This window comes from Arvicola amphibius, chromosome 4, assembly GCF_903992535.2.
Source record: "Arvicola amphibius chromosome 4, mArvAmp1.2, whole genome shotgun sequence".
Taxonomy (NCBI): Eukaryota; Metazoa; Chordata; class Mammalia; order Rodentia; family Cricetidae; genus Arvicola; species Arvicola amphibius.
The window spans coordinates 146,916,657-146,941,801 of record NC_052050.1 but is presented as its reverse complement, the minus strand read 5'-3'; the positions used below and the strand labels follow the sequence as shown (position 1 = coordinate 146,941,801).

The 25,145-nt window shown below is 43.8% G+C and overlaps 1 protein-coding gene across 1 annotated transcript in view; it reads left to right on the top strand.

Annotated features, from left to right (window-relative positions):
- Positions 1 to 25,145, top strand: part of Zmat4 (zinc finger matrin-type 4) — a 344,754-nt gene that overhangs the window by 282,655 nt on the left and 36,954 nt on the right. The window lies entirely within an intron of this gene.

Here is a 25,145-nt window from a genome sequence, read left to right as displayed (position 1 = left end):
CAGACTACCTTAGGACTGCTTTTGTTTGTGTTTTCTTTCCCCCCTACTCTTTGTCTTTCCACCTAACCCCCTTCTGTTTTTCCCTCTCTTATGCGTGTCTCTCTGAGACCTAACAAGTTTCCTTGGGGTTGCTTTTGAGAACAGGGCTGTTTACAGTACACTGAGCATCGTTCCAGTGGCCACACCCCTGAGGAAAATGCCCAGCTCCCTCAAGCAACCATTAACGGGGGGAGGGGAATCCTAGGGAGGACAGAGCCCCATGGGCCACCTCCTCCTCCACAAGAAGCTATTGATGGTCCCCAATTGTGCCAACAATTGCAGCTGCTGTGAGTTCAAAGCGACAGCATCATGCCCTGCCCAGGCTTCAGACCACTCCATCTCTTCCTCCGCTCTTACTTCTTGTCCTGCGCCTTCTTGTGTGATGCTTCCTGAACTTTATGGAGATATAGATGCCCCATTTAGGGCTGAGACTTGAGCTGTCATTTGTCCTCATCACTTTGAGCGGTGATAAGCCTCTGCCGCCACCACACCTTGGCTGGTATTCCTATAATCACAATGTTACCCTCCAATGGTGAACACCAGCTCAACCCAGGGCTGGAAATATTCACAGACTCCTTCCTTAGCTCATAACCGTGCACCTCTGAACTGAGCTTGAGGACCCTGTGTAGCCTTGGCCTAACCTGCCCCACATTCTCCTTTAGTGGGTGACTTCAGCTCTTTCCACAGACTTTCAGTTAGTACCCTGGTTTCCTGCCTTTCTATCTCTACCTGTCCCCCCTCTTTCTCTGAGTTCTGTAGAGAACAGAGCCATCTCACTCTCTAAGTCCTATTAGTACAAAGCTTTGTTGGACAAAGGCGCAGAGTGTGCTGCTCTATAAGAGAAAAGCATGTTTCTCTTTCCAGTGGTTAATGTCTCCATAAGCAAGAGAAAAGAATTCAGATATGAAAATCTAGAAAGTGTTTAATCACACAAGACGTTTTAATTATGCTACTGCTTACACATATTGAAAAAAAATTTTAAAAGTAGAAAAACATTCTGTATTGGGAAAGTTGATTTATAATAAATATTGTCATTAGCTATTATTTATATTGATAATGAATTTTAGAAAGCTGTTTTTCTGACTTCTGAGACGATGGGTATCTTCTGTGTCCTCACATATAAACACACGCATGTGCATGTGTTCACGTTTGTAATTGGCTGGTGTGTGTGTCGCCTGTTTGTCCAAGCGTTCAATTCTACAGCCTAGCTATGCTGCAGAGGCATCTGGTTCTGAGATGCTTTGATTATGGAATGTGGAGACGCATCCTGAGTGTGCTTAATGCCCTTGAAAATCACAGCACCTCTAACAGAGCGACCCTCAGCAGTGTGCTTCCAGCGAAGGCAAATCTCGTATTCTCTAAGATAAGCCAAATTGCATGTATCCTGACCATTAGCTGTTTGAATATTGAATATCATCGTTTATTGGAACTCTGCCGGACCAGGTGCCGCTAAGTGAAGGAAAGGAAGTGAAAGGCAGCTGCTCACTAGGCCATGTGAGAAGTGGTGACTTGAGGGGAACAGAGAAGGAGCGGGCCTCTGGGGTTGGGGCATCAGGGCAGTGCAAACCAAAGCCCGCCATTCTACGCTGGAACACTGAAAGGGTTCTCGCCAGCTGTCCTGCATCACCGATGTGCTTCCTTCCTGTCTTTTGGCAGGGTTTCGGCCACCCACAGATCACATGACATTTGGTTCTCTGTGTGCTCTGAACACTGGCGTGCTCCTTTAGTCACAGAGCCTGACCTCCCGCCAGTGGATGGAGAAATAACGTCCTCTTAAATGATGTCCTGGGTGCGAAGATGAACTTCAGATAACTCCTTCATCAGCTGGCTTAGCTGAGTCCCAGATATGCCCCCATGTGGGCTCTGGTATCCTTGCTAGTTCCCTCTGACCTGTGGGTTAGAGGAATTGTTTCTCCCTTTCCTCGTGGCATGGGAGGAAAGCCATAAATTCTCTGATGCTGCCCTTTCTGGATGGTAGCTGGGGCTTTTAAATGCCATCATTGTGGTGTTTGTTTTCTCCTGGCTTCTGGGATCCTCCCCACCAGCCTTCTCCCCTCCCCCACCTGCACCATCCATGGCCTCTTCACCCGACTCACCTAGGGATAAAGGATGCACAGTGGCTGGAAAGGGCCCTTTCCAGCTGCAGCACAGGCGTGCCCTGGTTTACTGAGCCTGGAATGTGGGCTAAGAAGGACTTTGGATATTGTGTTTTCATTATTTGTTCTCCATGACATCATCATCCCCACCATAGCGTCTTACATGTAGAAAGGGGGCAATTGCAGTTTTGTGGGAGGAAGTGCTGATTTCTGCAGTCACCTACAGTCACAGTGTTCAGACTGGCTTTACCTCTCCTTTGGGAAGAAGACACACACAATCCAGAGAAGACAAAGGTTCCATGCAACTTTTCCAGGTTTGATGGCCATGGTCAGAATAGAATCCATTCTCCACAGTCTTAGCTGACAATTGCCAGCTTCCTGCAAATATATAGCCTCAGCCTGCAGGGGAATCTGCTGGTTACTTGTAGTACTGTACTGTAAATTCAGTGTTTAGGCAAGGGTTTGTCCCGACACCCTTAGAACATGAGCCATATTCACCTTGAACCATTTCACCTTGAACGTCTGAAAGAACCTACTTTGTTTCCTTTGTGGTTTATGTGTTTAAACTGCAAACCGTAGCAATTAGTGTGTAAAACAGAATTAATCAGGCCATTTAGTAATTACAAACACCCTTGAATTCTCTGTGGTTTCATACCTTGGTGATGAGCAGTTTAAGTCTACTAAACAATTGAGACAATTGCAGTGGAGCTTATCATAATGGTTCTTCTAGTAATTTTATTAAAACCGTGCAAAAGAGTCAATATTTGCAGTACTTTTAAAATAAATTCCTAAACCTGGTTGGCGATGCTAGCCTTTGACATCGCCAAAATAGGAATCCCCTGGGGAAACTTTATCAAAGTATGATTTAATTTGCCTCGAATAGTTCACAGATTGTATCAAGGAACCATTACAATAATTACCTCTTGGACCTTGCATGACGCTAAAAGACTAGTTCTCATGACTCATTTTTACAGGTCTGAAAACCCGAGAGGAGCAAAGTCAAGTGTTTTCATTTTCCTTTCTCTAGGTCCAACGCTCAGCGACACCACTGCCAAGGTCTCAGGACACCGGGCAGGGTTGAGGAGCCCGTGCAGGTGGCTTAATGATGTCAAGTTGCAGGAGTTTTGGTCTGGGCCCGTTGATTCTTGTCTTGGCACATTAAATTCACAGCCCGACTGGCTGCCCTGGTTCTGCTCTCTCTCTCCCTCTTTTGCTCTTTTTTCTGCCCTGTTTGAGTCCCCATTTCTTTGCAGAAGCTGCCAGCTCAGACCTGATCATGTAGGCACAGCTGAAATTAAATCCCTTTCCTAGTTATTTCCCTCCACAGGGAAATGCAGGATTGGGACCCCCTCTAGTCCCTGTATTCACCCTTTAATGAGCAAGCTCTGCCTTTGCCAAGTATATCAGATATTCTCCTCTTCTCATATACTTGATTTTCCTGGGCAGGTCCTGGGAGCTACTAGGCTGCCTCATATACACAACATCTGTGTTTAGTGATGACAGCATCCCCAAAGTCCCCAATCTCTCACTGCTATTGCTGAGTCTATAAGGACGTGGCCCCACCCCATACTTCTTAGGCTAACAGGACAGAGAAGACAAATGAACGTTGTCACTTCTCTAACAAATCAGGCTTCAGCTGTGTGGAAGAGAGCATCTCTAATGATGCTGCAAATGGCCCACGACACATTGGAGATGAAGGCACAGCTGGGTGAGATGCTGATGCTGAAACGTGCACACAACACAGGCTTCTCGGGATGCAGAAGCACCAAGCTTGCCTGCAAATGCAGAATTTCTGTTTCCAGTTCAGGCAGATTGGGTACCCGGATAGTGTAATTGCAAAATTACAACCTACCAGGGCTGTGTGCTGTAGGACACTCAAGCAGAAGGAAACCGAGTGCCCTGATTTAAAAGAAAAAGAGAAGAAAATCTGTAAGGCAGGAGATGCAGATGAGGAATCATATGTGGTAGATTTACATTGGAAGTGTTTCAAACAGTGATCTCTGCCATCCAGACAAAATTCTTTGCTTCTTGCTGCCAAGTGGGTTTTCTGTTTCTTATGAGAAATTTGCTAAGAGTTTAGTTTTGGGGTTCAGGTGTTTTCAGACACCTATGTTGTGGATACTTGGCACTCAGGCTGGTAATCTTGGAAGTTCAGTTTTTAGGAGATAGGAGGTCTGTAAGCTGTTGGAAGAGTATCCTTAGGGAATGTGGAATCTCTCTATCTCTCTCCTTCCCTCCTCTCCCTCCTTCCTATCTTCTTTCTGTCCATCTTCTTTCATCTCCCTCTCTCCCTCCTTCCCTTCCTCTCTCCTTCCTTTACTCTTTCTCCCTCCTTCTCTCGCTCCCTCGCCCACCCTGTTCCTCCATCTTCCCTCCCACTTCCCCCCACCTCTCCCCCGGGTTGAGATGAGTGCTTTTGCTACCACACAGCTACACCATACTCCTCCAGAATATGGGACCATCTGATCCTAGAATGAAGGCTGGAATTAAGAGCCAAACAAACCTTCCTACTTGACAAGGTGACTGTCTCTGGTGCTGTATTATAAGGACAGAAAACTAATCAATATACTGAGTTACAATAATTTTATCTCATGGATTGAAGACAGGTTCTGGCTGGGTCATTCAGACTGGCCTAGGACACAGCTTACTACACAGCCCATGCTAACCTCAAACTTGAGACTTTCCACTTCAACATCTCAGCCTCTGGGATTACAGGCTCATGCCTCGCCTCTATATCCAATATCAAAATATACCTTTTACAGAAAATTTAAAAAGACTTTTCATTAGAGATCAGTAGAGTTACCTCAGTGTGTCCCACCTTACTGCCCAGATGTGTGACAGCCATGTTCTGGGAGAAGATGGAGAGGGCTTAGTCCCTTAACAGAATCCTGTGCCCATCTGTGCCAGGTCTTCTTATTGCATCAAATAGTCAAGCTTCTATTTTTCACTTTACAAATTGTCTATGTCATGATTCTCAAGGTTCAGGAATGACAAAGATAACATTTTAGAATGTGGGTCAGAAGTCACGTCCTATAACAGTTCTTAGACTGCACCTTCTTAATTAAGCCAGTCTATTCCTATATCTCAAGATCCCCCAAAACTCTAGAATAGCAAGAAGAAAACACATCTGTATTTGTATTCTCGTCAGATACTCCAAACACAGACTGTGGTTGTCTGATGGCCAATACCAATTGAACAGAACATTTCTACTATGTAAACTCATTGTAAGTGGGTGACTCACTCGGAGAAGTCAGATTAAAAGGTTTTGGGTCACTGGTAATGTAATAAGCTGTGTGCTAAGTCTGAAAGTAAGTGCTTTTTAGTCTTGGGGGAAAGTCACATTTATATAAAAACCTCTTCCCTTCTAGATTTCAGTTTTTTATTCAGGGGAGGGCAGAAATGTCTTTCATCTTCGGTACCTACATTAGCTTTCTATTGATAGAAACATGCCTTACATAATCAACTTTAAAAGAGGCACGTTTATTTTGGCTCACAATTGTGGAGATTTAGCCGTGGTCATGTGGACTCACTGCTTCTGCGCTTGAACAAGTACAATATGAAGGAGCAAAGATATTTACTTCATGGCTAGGGGCAACTAGAGGAAGAGAAAGAGTACTCTAGTGACATGCAGACCTCTCAATAGGCTCATCCCCTGGCATCGTGCCTCTACTATTGATGCACAATTGAAAATGACAATATAGTTTCAAATGACAGGAAACTAAAGGAGTTGGATTTAGCAGCATCAAAGAAATGCTCCCGAGCTCTGCACTAGGTAGTTCAGAGCTTCTGTCAACACAAACTACAGCCTCTTAAACGACATGTAAGCCATCATTCCATACTGGTCACCCGGAGCATGAGTCGGACAGGCCGAAGTACGTCTGGTGTCGAGTGGTATTATTTATTCTTGCTTTCTCCATCCTCTGGCAGAGTTGTATGTGAGTGTTTAGTCTCTCAGAGCTCCTCTGTAATCAGGTAGATATTTGCAAATATCTAAATGTTAAACATGATAAGTCCTAGTAAGAATGTCTGTTCATAGTCCATATTAGGCTTGCTAAAGTGCTCGTGCCCGTGGCAGAAACTGAGCACCAGTATTGTATGGAAAGCTGTGGTGAGTTCCTTTCTGAGCATCCAGCCTACTGCAGCTACCCCTACTAATGTAGCCAGAGAAGTCAGAGTTGAAGCAGTATCCCAGGGCCTGACCCATGCTGTGAGTCTTATTGTCTGCTTTCCCCTTTTCAAGCCAACTGTCTGTAACAAAGCAGTTAAGTGGAAGGGGACAAGTTCTGTTTAGAAATGCAGACCATGGGATCAGATGTGACCCAGCTGGTGGTAAGCTTGCCAAGGATGCACAAGGCCTTGAGTCTGATTCCCACCATCACATAAACTAGGCGTGCCAGTCCTGTAATCCCAGCCAGAACTTGGGTGGCGGAGGCAGGAGCATTATAAGTTTGAGATAATCCTCTACCACATAGCAAATTTCCGATAGACTGGGTTGCATGAGACCCTGCCTAAAAAGTAAACACGTTAAATTATTTTTTTTAAAGCAAAAAGAAAGCATTTTATTGATCGTGGACTTCTTCAGTGGATACATATTCAATAATCAATTTGCATCTGTGAGCAGTCTGATGGTGCGTCCCTTTGCTGGGTGGCTTTTCCTCTGGAGTGCCCTGAGCTTTGTTGCAGGGGACCATGGGATCCACTTCTACACATCTTACATCCACATGCCACGCTCTGCCCTTAAGGAAGCCACTGTAACCTTAGAGTGTGTGTACAGATAACTGCTGAAGGAAGGCTCAACTCTGCCGTGACTCTCTGCTTTGTTTCAGTTTTATATACATCATCTAAGCCCTGAAATAGAATGTACAGTGTTATTATGAAGTGGCCCAGCATTGCGTGGTAACATTTAGAATCTTTCTTCAGAACTGATTTATGCTATTAAAATTATAACAACCTTGAAGATAACCTATAGGTTAAAGTTTTAGAAAAGATCTGTATCCAAACTTTGGTGGTCAGATGCTTGCAACATTTCAATATCCCTGCCTGTACCCAAGCTTCAGGGCTTGGATGTGTGAGTCTATGGGGTCCTTGGGTTTCTTTGTGTAATCAACATTGTGGAGCCTGTGCGTAGTGCCTAGCTGTGGTCTCTACCTAGGTTGGTATTAAAAAGAAACCACACAGGAGCACAGTGTGTGCATGCTTGCGTGTGTATGTGTGTGTATAAACTTTCTGATGCAATGGTTGTGATGCTGTGTTTTGCTCCAGGAGTTTGAGTACAGCACAGGATAAATTCTTCTCAATGCTAGACCTAGGGTGTGGCTTGTGGTGGGACCCTTGCCTGTCATGTAGGAGGCAATTCCTATACTACAGAAACAACAACAACAACCAAAAAAACTGTTAAAATATATTCAAGCCAAAGCTCAGGATCAAGTAACAGCTCAGACATTTTTTTTTCTCTGATAAATTTACTACTAATCGTTACTTGCTTGTGAGTCTGGTATTTTCTTCTTTACCCCAGCTACTAGACCAGCCAAAGCCAAAGTTTGTAAAAAGCTGAAGCTTTCCTCAAACACGCTTTTAGACGACAAATACGTTATTTTTTTCTCTTGTACTTAATCCAGAAAAAGGGTAGTGAGCCAAGGGCTCTTAGCTCTTATTGTAAAACGGCTTCGATTTAAAGCTGTGTCAAGCCCTTCTTAGAAGCATACTTATTCCTGAACTCCCTCAAAAAATAGAGCTGGAGGCAAGAATTAAGAGGTGTTATTTGGTTTGCAAAGTCCAAAGTCCAAAGTGGAGGGGAAGGTGGGGGATGTAGGAAGGATGTGGAGCTGTAAGAAGTGATGCCTGCAGCCTGCTGCTGAAGCTGCTGAGCAGGAAGGAGACACAAGCAGCCCAGCAGGGATGCCTCTCAGTGTGAACATCACTTGTGTCTGTGCTCAGGAAGCCTCCTCCTAGTGGTCCAGGACAGAGAGAAAAGCAGGAATCCCTTTGCCCTTTGCCCAGGTGTATTCTGTCACTGATGTTGGAAACAAATCAACCTTGTAGAAGCTGACTGTTCTCATACTTCCAGGTTGTGTCCTCCAGGCCTTTTGGTGGCTGCAGTGCTAGATTTCCTAGCCTCAGCTACTTTTGGTGGCTGGCTGCAATGCTAGATTTCCTAGCCTCAGCTACTTTTGGTGGCTGGCTGCAATGCTAGATTTCCTAGCCTCAGCTACTTTTGGTGGCTGCAATGCTAGATTTCCTAGCCTCAGCTACTTTTGGTGGCTGGCTGCAATGCTAGATTTACTAGCCTCAGCTATTTTTGGTGGCTGGCTGCAACGCTAGATTTCCTAGCCTCAGCTACTTTTGGTGGCTGGCTGCAATGCTAGATTTCCTAGCCTCAGCTACTTTTGGTGGCTGGCTGCAACGCTAGATTTCCTAGCCTCAGCTACTGTTGGTGGCTGGCTGCAATGCTAGATTTCCTAGCCTCAGCTACTGTTGGTGGCTGGCTGCAATGCTAGATTTCCTAGCCTCAGCTACTTTTGGTGGCTGGCTGCAATGCTAGATTTCCTAGCCTCAGCTACTATTGGTGGCTGGCTAGAATGCTAGATTTCCTAGCCTCAGCTACTTTTGGTGGCTGGCTGCAATGCTAGATTTCCTAGCCTCAGCAACTTTTGGTGGCTGGCTGCAATGCTAGATTTCCTAGCCTCAGCTACTTTTGGTTAGCTGCAGCAAAAGGTACAAGAAACTAAGTGCATGTGGGGCTTGTCCTAAGGCAGGCATCTTAATGACTCATGGTATGTGGACATCAAGTCCAGAAAACTGCCCAGGTTAGGAAATCCAAGAGGATTTGCATAAGGTGCACACGTAGCTAGAAGCAGAGCAAAGGTGTGGGGTGGGAAGAAGGTGGGAGGGGAAGGGCCAATGCTTAGTTAGCCGGCTTAAAAAGCCCGGGTGGAGATCTGGCTTAGAGAATGAAGGGATAGACATACTACTAACTAGAACTTGGGAGTGGGAGAGTGTACACAGGAGGACAGGGATGGGGATGAGACAGAAAAGACACTTTTAGAGACATTGAGTTGGAGGTCCCTCCAACAAAGATGACATTTGTACACTAGATATGTCTATCTGGCTTGGAGCAAGTCCAGGACTGGCTGTTTGCATGTCCAATCCCAGACACAGTGGTAGTTAAGGTCCACAGCTGGGTCAGACTGGGGATAAGGCCACAAGAAAAGGAAGGCTAGATACTGACTGGAAGAATGGCAGCCTATGAGGAAAGCCTATTGCTTGTACGTGGTAAAGGATGGGCTGAAAGAAAACAGAAAGAGCTGCTCATGGGACAGAGCAGAGAGTTTCAGAAGTTGTCTTGGGTAACTAATCAGCATAGAGCCTGCCCCACTGCCCATCATTTGTGCTAACACATCATTCATGCTTGGCTTCCATAATGTAGCCCCGGGGTAATTATGCTGCCACTCAGCACAGACGTGTATAGTGGGTATAGGGAGTGTGCATGGCCTATCGTGACAGTGCTTGCCAGGTTGAATCCGCTGCATCCTTCTTTCCTCCACAATAACCCAGTGATGCGGACAGCACCAGCTTCATTCTTGCAAGGCAGGAAAATGGGCCTCGCCGGAGGCCCAGGCCAGGCATATCATCTCTCCTGTGCTGGACCATGCTGCCTTGCCCTTGATGGTGAGTCAGCTCATAGAAATTCTTGCTGAGAATTCAGATTTCTCACATGCAGGGTCACTCCAGGCCCTGCTTCATCTGCTTCAGTGCTACAGTCCAGCTGATGGTATGTAAAGTTGAAATGGGTGATCGTAGAGCTTTATTGTTAATGTCTCTTGGGAAACCATGTTTGAATACTCCAAGCTTTTGCTTTGCATCTTTACCAGTCTTTCCTACTAATCCGCAGAATAAGACAGCACAAATGTTCTCTTCTGAAGGGAAGCCTTCACTGACACAGTGTAGGACGGAATGATGTCTTTCTAAATGTCAGTAGACACAGCAGACATCGAACTGTACGTTTCAGAGATTAGAGGCATCCCGCAGATAATGTGTACATTTCCCAGGCAGACACAATTAATGGTGACACACTGATGTAGTTTAAATGGACCACAGCCTAAATAATGCTGTGGCTCACATGCTGGGCTTCTATTTTTGTCTCAAATAGACTTCCAACATTTGAGTGGAATATTTATGCGCTTATGCTGAAATGAAAGAGCGTGGTCACGTAAGCTATTACACGCTCCATTAAAACCACTTCCGGGCAACTCGAAAACAGAGTTTTCTACATCTTCTGCATTTGCGAAAGGGACCTTTCAATTAAGCACCGACCCCTGTTTCCAGGACGCAAAGGAAAGTGCAGGTGTCAGTGTGGGCCTTTCTGAAACACTAAGTGTGTTTGTCACCTAGTGATGCAAAGAGGTCTACTGTGTGTCAGACCATTGGAAATGCATGAAACGGTGTCGGAAATACATGAACGAGACAACTATTCCTTCCTCTCCAGCATTTTATACCCAAGCAACATAGGAGTTCAAAGTGCTAGACAATTAAAATAGAGAGAAAATGAAGAAAGAATATTGTTAGAAAATCTGGGACCATAAATTTTGATAAGACCTGCTCAACAAGGGGAACCACGCCTGGTACTGGAAACCTAGCTAGCTCCTCAGAGCTAGTGAAGTCGTGGTTGTTGGAAGAGAATCTACAACTACCAGTTTACTAAACCAGCATACTTGCTAACAACAATATATAAACATTGGTCCAGTAGTCTTCACCTTTCTTAAAGGAAACTTCTCTTTGAAACAGATGGAAACCACTACAGAAAACCTCAACCAATCAAAACATACAGAATTATGTAGCCCACTCTCAATGGACACATCTACAAAACACCCCCACTTAAAACTCAAGGAACACTGTAGAAGAAGGGGCAAAAATATTGTAAGAGCCAGAGGATCAGGGAGTTTGCTGTGAGATTGTGTGTCCTAGTAAGTTTAGAAACTACACCCATAAAGTCTCAGCAATTGGACTGCCCAAACTTGAGTGGAACAAGGATGATACCAATAAATATGACAAACTGGATGGGGAAATGCCCAGGAAGATGTCACTCTATACAAAGAATTACAGGTAACTTAGGAAACCTGGGAGTGGGAGAGGTGGTCTTCCCCAGGGAAGAGCACACCAATTGGTTGTCCAGTGCCAAACAATCAACCCTGACATCAAACATAAAAGTAACATTATACAGACTGAGCAGGTTATATTTAGGAACACACACACACACACACACACACACAGCTATGCTAAGTATGAAATGCCCTTGCTCCTAGATCCCACAGATGAATGGATAGATCTATATCTCAGTTAACTGGTCCAAGCGCTGGTTTCACTCCATTGCTTGGCCTCCTATTCGTATTCCCCATTTCTCTATGGAAAGGCTGAAGGGGGACTCAAGGTTGCCTTAGCTGCAGACCTTGGATGCAGGTTGATCTGCAGACATACACGCTTAAGCTTAAAAGCCCTCTGAGTGTTGACAGTGGGGCCCATTTGAACACATCAGAGTCTGTCAGGGAGTCATCATACACAAGGACCCAAGAGAGCAAAAAGGTACTGTCAGGAGCGGCTATTGATAAAAGGAATAAAACCCCAAGTATACAAAAATCCCAGTTTTTCAGATAAGCATTTGCATGTGCTCTTAAGAATAAAAGAAGATACAATATACTAATTTCAATGTACCCTCCTGCTTTGGGGGTATATTTGGCTTATGAACTTAGCTATCAATATATTCAGTAGCCTCAAACACTTGATTTAAAACACAGAAAGCCAAATACATTGAGATCCACGGTGTCGGGAAGGCTGCCAGAAGCAGTTCGTGTCATCATTTCGTCTCACAGTGTCTCCAAACATAGTTTTAAATGAAGACTAGAGGTCATTTTCCACTCAGCTCCAAGCTAAGCAAACGTATAGGCTGACGAGTAAATTAGGAAGCGTGTGACCTGTCAAAGGAGGGAGTAAAGAGCATCTGTAGAGAAGGCAGCCTGCCAGGATGCCTTGTATCTGCCTGCTACAAAGTGAGAGCTCTTTCTAGACCAGTAAATTATTATGAAGTTTCCTGCTCATGAGTGAAATCTCCATTCTTGTTCAAGGTTCAAGCATCATGACTGACAATAGCCATCTTCCAGCTGTGTGCCTATAAATAAGGGGCTGTGAAGATGGGTGTAGACTCCAAACTCTGTAGGAGATCAAGGGGGGGGGGGGAGGAATGAGGGTGCTCAGAAATGCAGGAAAGACACAGGTTACGTGGGACATGAATGTAGAAAGTAGCCTGTCGGGAGTGGGGAGGTGTAAGGAAGAGGGCAGAGTGGGGAGAAGTACAGAGGGGAAAACCAACAAAAACAAATCTGAAGAATGCCATCATGTAATTTAATTCTTTGGAAGCTAAGAAAAATAATTAATTTAAATAAAATGCCCTTACTCATTGTCACATTCATTGATCTGTTTGTCTCCTATGTTACATACTCATAATTTATTCTAATATGAGCTCTGAATGGCCTTTAATTTCCCCTCTGTTTTGTAGATTGGGAAACAAAGACACATCATGGCTAAACAGTAAGGATAGAGTGGCAAAAATATAGACTCCTTCCCTAAGAATGATCACTAGGGCCTTTATATTTCCTCCCCTCCCCCAGTTCTGAGGCCCAGTGTATCTGATGATTATGGAGGAGTGTCCTTTTGTAGTCTTTATACAAGGCCTTTGGTTTCTAAAAGCCCTGGGTACTCTCATCAGCCTGTGGATCCTGCTGCTTTCTGTTGGATTGGATGAGGAAGTCGGATGTGAGACTATAAGCAGGTGACACTAATTGGATTGTTTTGCATTGTGAGACTCCTATCAAGTGTTCATGAGGAAAGTCACCTGTGGAAGTCACAGTGGGGCCGTCAGCTGTCAGATGTCAGTATGAAGCTGCCAGGAGTAGAAAGAAGGTGGGCATACAGTCGTGATGATTTGAAGTCCCCAATCTCAACAGCTTTTCTCTCAGTCAAATAGTCAAGCCTGTAGCACCACCTTGAAACGTGATTTTTTTTTTCTGGTGTTGAAGACTTAAATTTGGATTAGCTCTATTAGGAGGTCAGCTTTTCAGGGAGGCAGTGTGTAGTCAGGACTTGACATAGAACACTGGCTGGCTACTTGGGAGATCTTGAGAACAGCGGATCAAACAAGGCTCGGCAAATGAGCTATAAGAGCAAAGATAGATGGGGCATTTGCCCGTCTGTAGGAGTGACAGAGGGCAAGAAACAGAAAGGAGAGCATGTGTATTAAATCTGAGTGGTTATAAGAAGTTTTGGGCAATTGGGACATTTTGCTTTTGACTTTTCAAACCATATCTCTGGCAAGTCCCTCCCAATACAGCTCAGAGCCTTTGGCCTCAGACAAGATGGGGGAAGGTATGTTAGTGCTCTTCACTGGGACCTCAGGTGGTGCAGCTAGAGGCATATATCCCAGTCTGACAACTGTGGGGGCGTCACTACTAATGATGCATTTTGAGGAAATCGTAAGAGCCACAAGTGGCTGCCTTGGAGATCAACGGCAAAGAACAGAACGAGAAAGGACATGTCGTGTGTGTTAACTTTTCTTGTAGATGCCATAGAGCAGGAGGAGAAGGGAATGCATGATGGCTTGGTCACAGATAACACGGGGCAGGAAGAGAAGGAACATGTGTGCAGGCTTTGTCCTAGATCCCATGGAGCAGGAGGCGAAGAGAAGGGACATGGTGGCTAACGTGGTCATAGCCTCCTGTACAGTGCTTCATTTTCCCCGACCCCAGACAGGAACTTGCAAGAATATATTTGAGGTTTACTTCAATGTATTGTTAACTTGATGCCATAATCCACAATTCCCTTTTAAGAACATGGCCCAGTTCATGACTGAAGTAGTATGTAGTCAACAATTGTGTCCTAGAGAAAATAAATTCCAGGAAAAGGTTTTCCTGGATTTAATCTGATCACTTGCTGTCTGTAGTAGAATCATTGGCACTGCTCCAAGATTTACACTCGAAAGCACAGCCCACCTCTGATCTGTCCATTTTTATTTATACCACAATGACATCAAACCAAAAGAGAAAGTGTTTCTCACATTTGTTGGTATTTAACACGTGGCTAAAATCACTAGAGTACAGTTCAAATGGGTAGATTCAGACAGCCTGTGTTTGCCTGGCATTCCATTCAGATCCCCAAAACAAAAACAAAGCTGTCCAGTTCTCTGGCTGTCTTTTAAGTTGCAAAGGGTAACATAAGAGCAATGATCGATAATCTTTAAAACTAAGTTAAGGCTGTTTTGAGGCAGATTTGTTCAAGCCATCAACGCTTAGGGGCCTGCCTTTGCCTAGTGGAATAGATCTTCGCCATCCTCTAGTGTGCTAGTGTTGAGCTACTCTGTCCCCTTTGAGTGTTCACTGATGACAACTGGCTTCCAGGACCCTTCTTGGGCCAGACATACAACATGGATGAAATTGCCTTTTAATTGCCGAGAACGTATTCCCTCTCCTTAGGCTTTGTTTGTTTGGAAACTGCTTTTGAGGATGTTAAGCCTTTTCTTTGCCCATTCAGTTTTCAAAGCCTTGCATATTCACTGTTCAAACAGAGAAAGGACTGTTTTAGAAAGTGTGTGTTCTCTGTTTAATTAGCTGTTTGGTACCCTGTAGTCTGTGCCTGTAGGCAATGGGTTGAATTCAGAAGGCATTTAGATACTCTCTGTGGTGCTTAGAGCATCTCAAATGTGGAATAGCAGCTTCCTCTCATCTGGGTTATGGCAAAGCAAGGGTTTGTAGATTCAGCCAGTAGATAGGAGCCATTTCTATCATGGGAGCCTAAGAGCGGGTGTGTGAGCCATAGTCCTGCTTTCCTTGCGTGGCTTCCCAATTCCTCCATGGAAACTGAGGTCTTACCAAGTGCTTAGAATTTTGTGGAGAACTGACAGTTATTCTGGATCCCAAACTTTCACCACAACCAGACACTATCCTTTCTCTGCCTCACATAGCCATTGCAAGGCCTTTTTATATACTTCATTCTTTAAAGATTTTACGTGTTTATAATGTATTTTAGTTATACCCATTCATTGACGCCCCAACTCTCCCAGGCTTCCCTAATTTCTTGTCTTTCTTGTTCCCTTTGTCTCTTTTTAAATAACCCACTGAGTACCAATAGTAGCACTGATAAGCAAATGGCTGTGGTGGGGTAGCAGGGATAACCATCCACTAGAGCATGGGTTACTTACCAGTGGCCACATCTCCCCCAAAACTGACCCTCTCTCCCCAAGCACTGCTAGTAGCTCCTCACTAAAGGTAGGGCCTCAGATCCTCTTCCCTGTTAGTGCTGGAATTTTCACAGCGTGATGGAATGGGCTCGATATTGTGCAGCTCTTATATAGGTAACGGTAGGTTCTGGGAGTTCATGAGTGGCATAGCCATGTCTAGAGGATAGCATTTCAAGGCTCCCTTCCTTCCCACCCTCCTGCTCTTACACTTTTTCTTTGTTGATATTCTTGGAACTTTGTGGGAAGAGGGTTGGGTTGATGTTGATATCCCATTTAAGGGGGAGCACTCGCCGGGCGGTGGTAGTGCACGCCTTTAATCCCAGCACTCAGGAGGCAGAAGCAGGCGGATCTCTGAGTTCAAGTCTACAAGAGCTAGTTCCAGGACAGGCTCTAGAAACTACAGGGAAACCCTGTCTCGAAAAACCAAAAAAAAAAAAAAAAAAAAAAGGGGGGGGGAGCACTCATAGCTGCTTATTCCCAACACTTTGACCAGTTCGAGGGCTCAGATCAGGCAATGTGTGGAGACAGTCTGCATAATGCAGGGACCATGGATTCTGAACCACAGCATGTGGAGGCAGAGTCCATGGTGCAGAGACCACAGACTCTGAGCCACAGTGTGTGGAGGCAGTCTGCATGGTGCAGGGACCATGGATTTTGAACCAGGGTGTGACTTCAAATCCAGCTCTGTGCACATTCTCATTTCAGCAGGATTCTGCCCCCCAGATTCAACTGCTTATCATGACGATGGAGTCCACTTCTAGAGTCATGCCATGAGTGGATGGATGAGCCAAGTGGCAGAGAAAGCCCGGCTGTGCTTATCTAAGACGCATGTAGTAGGACATTGAGTTACAAAATTATTGTGCGTCGGAGGAGGACAAAGCCACTTATGAGACAGTTTGATTGATGGATATTTAAGACGAAGAACTGGAAGAGATAATTAAACATCAAAAGCTGTTTGCGTTAGCCATGATTCTCTAGAGTAACAGAATTTATAGAATGAATCTCTCTCTCTCTCTCTCTCTCTCTCTCTCTCTCTCTCTCTCTCTCTTTCCCACATACATACACATAATTAATTAGAATGACTTATAGGCTGTGGTCCAACTAATCCAACAATGGATGTCTATGAATGGAAGTTCCAAGAATCCAGTTATTTTTCATGCCAGGAGACTGGATGTCTTAGCCAGTCTTCAGTATACATCAAAATTCCAGAGAAATACCCTCTAATGCCAGTGAAGGACTTCTTAGTGAGGCTCGAGCAAGCAGTCCAAGTGCAAATGCTTCCTTCCATGTCCTTGTACAGTTATTCAGCAAATGGTGCCGTGCAGATTAGAGGTGGCTCTATCCCCACCTCAAAAGATCCAGATTAAAGGTGTGTCTTCCCACACCAAAGAGCCAGATGGGAAATTTATTGCTTCAGATTGAGCAAAAAAGCCCTCACAGGTGTGCCACTCCGTTTTGGGGGTTCTTGTTAATTCCAGGCATAGTCAAGATGACAATAAAGACTAGCCACCACACCGCCCTCATGTCTCTATATTCTGAATCATTCTCAACAGTGGCTCCAGCTTTCTGGAGCACTTGTAATTCAGAACGTGTGTGAACATCTCCCTCTGTGGTGAAATGCTCTCAAGGCATCAACAGGGAGTCTGTATTCTGGCAAGCCAATACGATACAATAAAAAGCAGTGTGTGTGTGGGGGGGAACAAAACTCAAGTTCCTGGTTAGCTGCACTTTTTGTGTAAACTGTAGCCATGCATTTGTTTGTTTGCTTTTGTTTTTGTTTCTTTGAGACAGGGTTTCTCTGTGTAACAGCCCCAGCTTTCCTGGAATTCATTCTGTAGACCAGGCTGGCCTTGAACTCACAGAGATCAGCCTGCCTCTGTCTCCCAAGTGCTTGGGTTAGAGGCATGCACCACCACCGCCCAGCTAGCCATGCATTTTTTAAAATAAAGTGTGAAGTGCAGGTCTTAGGTATTTGAGATAATGAATTTTGATAAGTGAACGTACCTTGTAATTGCCATCCTTCATCAAAATAGAAAGCATTATCTCTTCCAAATTTTCCAATTTTCACTTGTCAGTTCCCACTACAAAGGGAGTGCTATTCTGAACCCCGCTTCCCAGGAGACTATTATCTCATCGGGGATCACATGGAATTTGCCTTTCTGTGTCCAGTGTTTTACCAAAGTGGAATGTTCTTGAGAATCATCTATGCCAATGTTTTAATTAGTACATTGAAATTTCATTTTTATGCCATTATATAAGTATATCTTAATTTATCAGCTGTCATGTTGATGGACATTTTCACTGTTTGGCAACTACAGTTAAAGCTGCTGCAAACATCTATATACAGGTTTTACACACGCACACACTCACATCCACACACATGCATACACACATGCTTTCAGACACATACACACACACACACTCAGATAGACTGACAGACACACAGACACATGGGCCCATACACAGCTTTTTATTTCTCTAGAGTAAACCCCTATCCAGTTAGGTGTGTGATTAAAACTTCAGAAGAAAGCACCAGATGGCTTCTCTAAGGAGCACCATTTCAGTAGCCCCGGGAACGTGTGAATTCTGGTTGCTCACATGGCTAGTCACGCTTGGCATTGTTTTATTTGATGGCAGCCTTTGTATTAGAGGTGAGATAGTGGATTAATCATCCACTTAATTTGCATCTCCCCAGAGACCATTGAAGCCAAATACTTTTTCATATGCTTATTGATCATATTTATATCTTCCTTTATGACACATCTGATCAAATAGTTTGCTGTTTGAAATGCTGGGTTGTATATTAATGAAAGATTGGCAGAGCTAATTCTGCATTCTGGACAGAGCCCTGCATTGGATGCATGTCTCCTCAGGCAGTACTCACTGCTCTGTTTCTAAATGGCATCTTTCATAAGTAAAATCTTCTTATGCTTTATGAAATGTGTTCTATCCTTTTTCATGTTTTTGCACTTTCTTTCATAGAATGTGCTTCTTACATATTTTATATTGTATTAACATATCATTAAGTATATCTTACATTACACTTAATGATATGTTAATACAATTAAAATATGTATTAACATATCATTAAGTGTAATGTTAATGTATTAACTGAACATTAAATGTAAATGTTAATGTATTAACTTAACATTAAGTGCAAATGTTAATGTATTAGCAACCGTAGTCTTAATTTTTATTCTATTTATTATTGTGGTGTATGATGTGTATGTGTGCATATGTGGATAATCAGAGGGCAACTTTGTGGAGCTGGTTCTCTCTTTGTACCTTTATATGGGTTCTAGAGACTGAATCAGGCCACTGGGTTTGTACTGTCCGCCCTGAACCATATCACAAGGCCAACACCCATATTTTCATGTGTGTTGGCAACTCAAGCCGACCCTAATTGTTTCGTTAATGTCAATATATTTATCCACTCATAGAAAAGCTTTCCTCCAAGTTGAATTGCCTTTAGATCTTTATTGGTGTTCACCTTACCTCTAAAGAGCAGCCTCCTTCTTGACTCCATCCTGCTCCTGGTTCTCTGTGTCCATTTAGTGCTGACTGAGCATCTAATGACTGAGCTACAGTCTGGATTCCATTTATGAACCTGATTCCAGATCTCTGTATCTGTGTCAGTTCCTATTGATTTCTCTCAAAAATATTTGTTGGTTTTGACCGTCTACATTACTGCTAAGCTTACTCCTATTTTTAAAGCTGTTTGGGGCTGTATTATAATGATATTAGAAAATAGTATTTTCCGATTGGAGGTAGCTATGAAAACAATACAATTTCTTCTATTGATCTTATGTGTGATTACTTTACCGAATTCTTTTGTAGTCACTTGCTTGGCTTTTTAGAACTTTCTATTTAACAATATTTTCTATGAATAAAGAGTATCATTTTACATCCTCCTTTCCAATCTGACTATCTTTTATTTCCTTTTGTTTTTTGGGGGGGAGGGGAGCCTAACGCTGTTAGCCTGAAGTTCATACCTTGTTGCAGTAGAGCTCAGCACGCACAGGCTGGACACTAGCAGTCCTTCTCCAAGTGATTCTCTTGCTTTTTATTTGCCCAATCAGAGGAAACTGTCCACGATTCTAGCATTGAATGTCATTTTAGCTGTAGAACTTACATAGGCATTCTCTACCAAATAAAACTTACTGGCGGGCGGTGGTAGTGCAGCACGCTTTTAATCCCAGCCCTTGGGAGGCAGAGGCAGGTGGATCTACAAGAGCTAGTTCCAGGACAGGCTCTAAAAACTACAGGGAAACCCTGTCTCAAAAAACAAAAACAAAACAAACAAACAGACAAAAAAAAAACCCTTTACTTTTAGTTCGCTGGGAATTTTGATCCTGGGCGCAGAGACTTCTGGAACATCCTCCTCTGCACCTGTCGGTATTTTCCCTTCTCCATCTTCCAAGAGCATGTTGTACAGTCGGTGTTACACAATTCTTTAGTATTTGATAGGATTTTCCAGAGCAACCACCTGGGTTTCCATCTTTCCACGTAGGAAACTCTTGATAACCAATTTGTGTCTGTTGATAGATGGTTGTCCTCTTAGCTTTGGTACTTGAGTCTGACTCACGCATAGTCTAAGATTTATTTGAACATTGAATGCTCGTAATATTCTTTTCCAGCTATTCTAAATTGGTTCATATAGTCTGAATTGATGTCTACTCTTATTTGGGTGGTATGTGTTCACTTGGTTGTTTTTAATCTTCATTCAGTGTGCTTGGAGGCAATATTTGAATTCATCATTTCAAAGACAGAATTTAGTTTTATTAATGGATGTTTCCCTGTCCTCTGTTCCTAATGTTTACAGTTTCCCTTGCTTTCTTGGGTGTGGTTGAAGCTCTTGCCGTCATCTAGTGTCATGGGGCTGAGACTGCAAATCTCTAAAACCTTCACAGCTGCATCTGGAGTTTTTTGTTTAAATTTAGTTCAAGCTGTCTTCTGTTTTTCTTTATCAGGAGTGACTTAGCAATAATTTAGATGCTTTGCAAATCTTATTGTGATTTATTTCTAATTTAATTGAATTGTCATCGGAACTTCCTTTAAGTTTATGGGGTTTACAGGGGCTCAGCACACACTCCACATGGGTCTCTCCCAGAGAGCACTAACAGAGTTGTTTACAAATGTGAATTAGGACAAGATAGCAGGCACTTCTGCTCAGGGTTTCTAGACACTGTTGATATTTTTTTCTGTTTTTCTAACAGCTACCAAGAAATGTATGTCACCATTCCCCATCATTGTGGTCTTGACTGGTTCTTCCTTTGGTTTTACAGGGTTTTATATAGCCTGTTCTTAAACTTTATTAGCTCAATGACATCCTGAGTTATGTTCTCCTGATGAAATCCTCCCCTTCATCATTATAAACTGCCCTCTTCATGTCTGGGAAGTGCCTTGCCATGAAGTCTGTTCAGACAGAAACAGAAGCATTTTAACTTTCTTAATTTACTATTCCAATGAATCAGTCCCAACCCCTTTCATTCTAGCCTGTAGGTATACAAAGTCTGCCTTTAACTGAAGCATGCATTTGATATATTTGGGTCTTGGTTTTTATCTGCTCTGTCAATTTCAACATTCTTAGATTTCTTAACCTGTCTATATTTAATGTAGTTATTAATGTGATTGAATTAAGTTATATCACTTTGCTTTTTGTTTTCTATTTGTTCCATTTGTTTCTATTTTTATTTTTCCATCTGTATGATGGGGGTTGTTTGAGAAGTATGTATGTGGTGTGTGTGTGTGTGTGTGTGTGTGTGTGTGTGTGTGTGTGTGTGTATATGAGTGTGTGTGCTATATGTGCATGGGGTATGTGTGTGGTATATGTGTGTGTGTGTGTGTAGTGTAATGTGTGAGGAGGGTTATATGCTTCTGTGTGTCTTGTCTCTGTGAACTGGAGCTCAGTGATTTGGTAGAACATGTAGGCAGAAATCTCTAGGGGTCCTCTTACCTCAACCTCCCTAGTTCTGGGGCCATTATCACTTGGTACTGCACCCAGATATGAACATAGGTGCTGGGAAACCAAATCTGGGTCCTCATGCTGGGTGAGCAAACACTGTATTGACTGAGGGTCCCTTTTCCACGGTTCCATATTTTCTGTTTTCTAAACCTTATCCCTCCTCACTTTGGGCTAATAGAAACACTCACCCTTCTGCCTTTAACTCGTCGTATTTGTTTAGTAGTTGCTGGAAGAGAACATGTGGGATTATCCCTTCCCTAGATTTCCATTGTCACCTTAGAGTTAAAACTGCACTGCTCCATCTAAAGAAAATGATCCTTCAGTGGTGTCCTCCGCTCCTGTTCCTTCGGTTTGAACTCGATGCATGTTGTGAACACTAAAATACAGGATCTGGGTTGTTGGTGGCTTTCAGGTAAATTAAGAGCAATTTTAAAAGAAGGATACCCAAAGCTTCATTATTTTATTTGCATCTTGAAATGTGTGTGTGTGTGTGTGTGTGTGTGTGCGCGCGCATGCATACATGCCCATCACAGTGCACATGTGGAGTCAGAGGATAATATTCAGGACTTTGTTCTCTTCTTTCCCCATGAGGCCTCAAATGGTGGCAGTCAAGCCTGGTGTCATCTGACTGGTGCCACATTCATCTTTTCTGGTGGTCATGTTGGTTTTTTTTTCCTGTAGAACCTAATTTCAACATGGTGTAGGGTTTTTATTTTGCTTTTGCATTCCTTCACCTTAAGAGCTTCATGCAGCAGCAGTAGCTCAACTTTGCAGGCTTACTGTGTGGTTTTGTTTATGGACAGACATTTGCTTTGAAGCCCTTGTGTTTCAAATGGTATACTACTGAATGTTGAATTCTCGATTGACAAGGATATTTTGCTTTTTCTAACTCATCCTTTATTTTCTACTTCTGACTGCCTTTCACGCAGGCTCATTTCCTCCTCTGCTCTCCACATGCTGCTCCTCTCCTTAGACCATTCCTTAAGCAGCATCACTTTGCAGATAGGTCGTCATCCTCTGTTTTTGTTTTTTTTTTTAAATCAAGCTTCCCACAGAGCCCACTGAATCCAATTAGTGATGCCCATCACATGGGCATGAGTGTGGGGCTATACATTGGACCAAGGCCAATCTGCTGGGGGCCATATCCCCAAACAAAACTGATTCTTCCTTCCTCAGCAGACATTAACTGCCAATAGCTCCTCATCTAGGGGTGGAGCCTTGAGTGCTCCCTGCCCATCCATTCTGGATGCTGTTGGGGTCTTACTCAGGCATGCACAGCTGCTCTGAGTTCAGGTGGCTACCCCTACCAAGTCCCGATGACGCTCTTTCACAGATGTCCTACCCAACCCCTGACACGTGCGTTCTTTCTCCGCTCCCCCCTCCATGACTTTCCCTAAGCCTTGGAAGGAGGCAGGTGAATCATATTTAGGATGGAGCACACCATCAGTACATGGACCACGTGTGACTCTGTTTGCTGCTGTCCAGTGCAAAAGCAGCTTCCCTTATGAGGACTAGGAGGCTCTTCTCTGTGCCCAGACCTTAGGAGCCTCACCTCAGTGCTTGCCTTTCTCCCCAGATAGCTCCATACGAAAACATACGATGTCTCATCATTTCCAACACCTGGGCATTCAGCAAAACACCTGGCACCAAAATACAGGCTCAGTACCGTTTCTCTAATGTACAGTGAATTTGCCTGAAGCCATGTGGACTGCAGTTTCGCTAGACTTGAAAAGACACATTGCGGCGTCACATTCTGCTAAATTTTTCAGACCCATCTGTTTTTATAAACACTGTGCTGGGAAATACAAAGAACTACAAAGCAATGTGTCATCTTCAAGAAGATCCTCTGGATCCCGCAAGTCAGAAACTCTGTCTTGTTCCTACACTGTCCTACTAGACTCTGGGGCTTTAGGAGGCCATTAATGTGTTATTGTGCTGAAATGGATTCGGTGAGGAAGTTGACATTTTTGATTTAATAATTAGATTTTCTAGTTCCTTGAGGAAAAAGAGCCATATAATTCCAAAGTAGTTAGGGTTTCAACTAAATATTAATAAATCCCAAGTTCCCACTGAGGATGTGTGTCTTCTGTGGGGGAGGTTCTCTCTACCCTTGTTCTTATTTATGCCCATGGCTTTTCAGTTCGTCGCCCCTGCAGCTAGCATTGCACCCATGCCTCGGTTTGGCTGCAGAGCCCCAGAAAACTTCCAGAAAGCAGCAGATCAGAATATTTTTTAGATTTGTTGATGTTCTTAAAAGTTACCAGTTTTAAACATAAATATTTATGCCTATTGCCAAACCGAACCTCCATTTTTTACGAGGAGCCCTTTGATTAGTGTGAACTCTAAGGAGAACTCACACACGGCAGTTACTGTTTATTATGAGAAGATTGATGGAGCCCTCCGGAGGGAGTTACTGCCTGAAGCCGAATTTCATATTTTGATTCTATGCATAAAAGAGCAGCATGGACCAGGCCTGGATAAGCGTTCTGACAACTTCTATACTGGCTGTGATAACTTACAGCCTCTGGGTTTGGGGAGCAGGATAATCCTTCTGAAGTAGAAAGGCCATGCAAGCTCAGCTCTTTTTAAAGGAGCAACTTGGTTTTCATTTCTAAGACCCACCTTAGCTGGTCCTAAGTCAGGCTTTAAAGAGTGTGGGAAGTATGATCCGATGGGGAAGTTGTGGTTTGTCTTTTTTGTTGTTGTTGTTGTTTTTGTTTGTTTCTTTTATCGCGTGGTGGGGGATAGCTCAAGACAGTGATTCTCTTTGTTGCCCTGGCTGTCCTGAACTCTCTCTGAAGACCAGGCTGGCCTTGAACTCACAGAGATCCACCTGTCTCTGCCTCCCGAGTGCTGGGATTAAAGGTATGCACCACCATGTTTTTGGAGTATATGGGGTTCTGGTTTGAAACACCTTCTGACTCCGTATAGCTTACTGATCAGAACCTATAGAACTGGTTTTCAGCCTGTGGGTCACAACCCCTTTTGGCAGATCAAACAACCTTTGCACAGGGCAACATGCCAGGTATCCTGCATATCAGGTATTTACGTTATGATTCATAATAGTAGCAAAATTACAGTTGTGACGTAGCAATGAACAATTTTATGGGGCCGCCGCAATGTGAAGAACTGTATTGAAGGGCAACACTAAGAAGATCAAGGACGCCTACCCAGAAGGTTCTCCTGGGCGGCTGCCTGAGGTCAGACCCACACTCTAAGGCATTGCTCTTGGAGTTTTGGTTCTGCTCACATCTCAGATGTTCAGAATAGGTCCAATGATGCTCTCCCACGCCATCAGCGGAACTCCCAGCAGCTGAAGTCAGGCTCCACACTTCCCGTTCACACTGCCTCTGTGGGGCTCATTCTTTCAGGGCCTGAATCTTTAGTGTCACAAAATCCTATGCTCGTCCACAGACGCAGGAAATTTCCACTAACATATCTAGGGCAGAACAGATGTTCCCGTTGCTTATCACAGAGTCATAGGTGGAAGAGTTCTTTCTTCTCCTTCCTGGAGTTTTGGGTTGCCCTCTAGGACTCTGTCTGTTCTTCCTTTTCCTCACTATGTTTCCCTGGTTTCTCCAAGGCTGAGGATGCAGAGTGGAAGCTTCGGAAGCAATGGGGAATGATACCGTCCGTCCCAGAGACCATGCAAGCTGGCATAGCCCATCTTCCCTTGCAGGGATCTCAGACTGAGTAGTGTGCATTGCTGTCTCACAAGACTCAGCATTAGCTTCGCTTTTCCTCCCTCGCTTAGGGCTACAGC